This window comes from Sinocyclocheilus grahami, unplaced genomic scaffold, assembly GCF_001515645.1.
Source record: "Sinocyclocheilus grahami isolate Dianchi unplaced genomic scaffold, SAMN03320097.WGS_v1.1 scaffold1253.1, whole genome shotgun sequence".
Classification (NCBI taxonomy): Eukaryota; Metazoa; Chordata; class Actinopteri; order Cypriniformes; family Cyprinidae; genus Sinocyclocheilus; species Sinocyclocheilus grahami.
The window spans coordinates 258,262-262,021 of NW_015506432.1; the positions used below are offsets into that span (position 1 = coordinate 258,262).

The 3,760-nt window shown below is 39.5% G+C and overlaps 1 protein-coding gene across 1 annotated transcript in view; it reads right to left on the reverse strand.

The window, feature by feature from the left end:
* LOC107568520 (actin-binding LIM protein 1-like) overlaps window positions 1-3,760 on the reverse strand; it is a 56,661-nt gene that overhangs the window by 42,206 nt on the left and 10,695 nt on the right. The window lies entirely within an intron of this gene.

Consider the following 3,760-nt stretch of genomic DNA (forward strand, 5'->3'; position numbering starts at 1 on the left):
CAGAAATAAGCGATGGGCTCTGATTGGTTAGCTAGCCCAGTGTGTTGTGATTGGCTAAACCGCCTCTAGTGCTAAACGTCCCGCCCCTCACCTCAGCGTCATGTGCTCCGGTTGTATTGTAAACAACGGCGTCCTTAATATCGCTTATCAGTTTGAGCCCGAATGAGAAGCAGAGGATATTATTGAAGAGGATTGTGCAGAACCTGTGCAAGCACAGCTTTTAATGGTAGGCCTATGTTTTTTGTTTGTTGTTGTCTCATACTTTTAGATATGCTGTTATTTGTAAATGCTAATGCTTATGTTAGCTTTTAATATACGGTTTTATCCTGATTAAAGCTTTAATACAGTACGGCAACTGCACGCGCGTCCATGTATAACGCTTCTCATAGCTATGTGAAAATAAGTGTATAATTGTAACAGTTCATTGTTACAATTCACAGCAGCACAACTGTTTTCAGCATTTTCTGGAGACTGGAGTAATGATGCTGAAAAGGACTTTGCATCACAGGAATAAATTGCATTTTAAAATATATTTAAATAGAAAATAGTTATTTGAAATTGTAATAATATTTCACAATATTACTGTTTTTACTGTATTTTTGAAATTAATGCAGCCTTGGTGAGCAAAAGAAACAAAAGAAAACTTCTGAACGGTACTAGTACATTGTTGAACCTTACAAATCATCATGAAATAGCTGTAAACAGGATTTTCAACAAGAAATCAAATAGCAAACAGTGCTGAAAACATAAAGTCAGAAGACTGTATAAATGCAAGTCTCTGCCTCCATTAAAATCCACACAGCAGATCCTGTACCTTCAAAAATCCCTTTTAAAAATATCACCACATCACATCAAACGTCCACAAATCCTGATTATCAATTCTGCATTGAGACGTACTGCACAGATCCTTATTCCCCTGGAGAAAGAGTTCAGCACAGACTGAAACACACAAAGCTTTCACTGTTATTGATCTGCATTTGTTTTCCATTAGTTTTTAAGCATCACTTCATCCAAAACATCCACTATTGTTATCCTCCACTCTATTTGTCAAGGTTCTTTATTGGCATTGATGGTTCCATGAAGAACCATTAACATCCATGGACTCTTTCCAATCCACAGAATGTTCTTTATAGCAGAATAAGGTTCTTCAGATTATTAAAATGTTCTTCACTCTTCAAAAAGTGAAAGTGACGTGACATGTGGCCAAGTATGGTGACCCATACTCGGAATTAGTGCTCTGCATTTATCCCATCCAAAGTGCACACACACACACACACCGTGAACACACACCCGGAACAGTGGGCAGCCATTTTTGTTGCGGCGCCCGGGGAGCAGTTGGGGGTTCGGTGCCTTGCTCAAGGGCACCTCAGTCGTGGTATTGAAGGTGGGAGAGAGAGCTGTACATTCACTCCCCCCACCTACAATCCCTGCCGGTACGAGACTCGAACCCGCAACATTTGGGTTGCTAGTCCGACTCTCTAACCATTAGGCAACGACTTCCCCTGAAAGGATCTTTGGGCAACCCAAAATAGTTGTTCTGTGAAAACCCCCTTTTGGAGGCTTTATTTTTAAGTGTACTCCATTCCAGCCCATTCCCCTTCTCAGTTGTGTCTACACTAATCCAGGAGGAGTGACTGATTCTGTCCCAGAGTGTTGAGCATCAAACACAGACAGTCCCCGTCACAGGGCCAGAGCAGCACTGGATGTGTGTGCATGTGGACCAGTGCATGTGTGTTAGCTTGTACGAGTCTCGTGGGACATTCATTTCGCAGACACACACTTTTTTCATACATATTTATGAGGAGAATCTCTTCCCCTGCCCCCTTTCCATACCCTCTCCACCCTTCCATCCCAGGCCAACAAAGCACTGGAAAGTGGGATCAGAGCCGTATCTCTCACTGCCAGAGCTAAAGCATCATTATCTTCAAAACATTCAGTATTCATGAAGACATCAATGAAATTACATTTAGAAACATTAAAATTCGGAACAAGTACAGTGAGATCAAATGTAAATGAACCCTCTCAAATGTTTCCTCGCTTTTGTATAATTACAAGATTTGAGTGGTACTAGCTTATATAAAATATAAGAATAAAATAAATCATAATTTTAATGGCAAAACACTTAAAAACCTGTTAACTTCCCTTAATATGGTGCTTATGGTGAGAAAAAAAACGGTAAAATATACAGTAACAACATGTTAAGTTTTACAGATTGAACCTAAATTTACAGTAAATAAAAACAACAACAATAACAAATTTTAAAAAGACTTAAAATGCTACGATAAAAACCTGTTAATTGGTTAAGTGTGAAGTGAAAAACTGCAGCTGATCTAATGGGACATTTCATGTTATTTTACAATAAAATACTGTAAAACGTACATTTTTGAAGTGAAAAAGAACAGGGCATATGCTTATACTTTACAGAGAGATATTCTGGTCTCTAGATATGACCCAGGTCCTTATGGAAGCCGGTAAAAAATGTATTTAAAAAAAGTAATTGTGACTTTATATCTCACAATTGCTTATTTCTCTCACATAACAGTTCTCAAGTCTACAAGCCGTATAAATGACTCACTAATGTAAAAAAAAACTGCACTGAGGGGTCTTACATGTATAGAAAAATCGAATGAGTGGTATAATGCAGGAGAGTAGATGACAGCAGCTGTACTTCAAGTACTTCATCCAAACTCTTAGTGAAGCTTTCTAGAACACTTCCTCCACACAAGCAGGCATTTCTGCTGATTATTTCTCTGAGAGCACACCATTACAGATATCACATCAGCATCACAGACACTACAGCTCAACTGACTCGCTCTCCTGACTACAGACAGCTGCCTTAACTGGGATGAAACGAGATTATGCATGAAATGGAATGCAATTCATTTCAAAAGAGTTTTGCACTGGTGTGTTGCTAAGCTAACAACACAATACTCCAATAACTACAGAAATGCACAGAATATTTGATCAATACTTACAACATTTGTCTGGATTCATCCATCGTTTTGGATCAATTTGTTTCCCTGAGCTCAATACAGTGCATTATAGGATTGGCTTCTCATGAAAAGTAGCCCTGTTGAAAACAACAGCATATGCTGGTATGTTTTGAAGCAAGGCAGCTGGTTTGAGCTGGTTTAAGATGGTCATGTGCTGGTCCTAAGCAACTAGCTCCTGCTCAGAACCAGCTCAGAACCAGCTCATAACCAGCTTATAACCAGCTCAGGACCAGCTTGAACCAGTTCATGACCAACTAAGGACCAGCTTAAAGGGGTCATATGATGCTTTTTTAAAGATCATTATTTTGTGTATTTGGTGTAACTGAATATGTTGACATACTTTAATGTTCAAAAAACACATTATTTTTCAAATACTGTACATTATTGTAGGTCCTCTATGCCCCGCCTCTCTCAAACGCTTCGTTTTCAACAAAAAGTCCCTCCTTCCGACAAGTGCAGTCTGCTCTGATTGGCCAGCTGACCCAGTGCATTGTGATTGGCCGAACACCGCAAGCACTCGTCGGAAATGTAACACCCCTTACCATAATCACAAGCTTCATCTTTCAAAATAAATGTAAAGACAGTAAATAATGTCATTAGTTTTACCATCAGTTTAAGCCCGAAAGGGGAACAGACACAGTAATAATGCAGTACACAAGCCGTGGTTAAGACAGCTGACTCTACTGTGATGTGATGTGACGCTGTCTCTCTCTCTCTCTCTCTCTCTCTCTCTCTCTCTCACACACACACACACACACACACACACA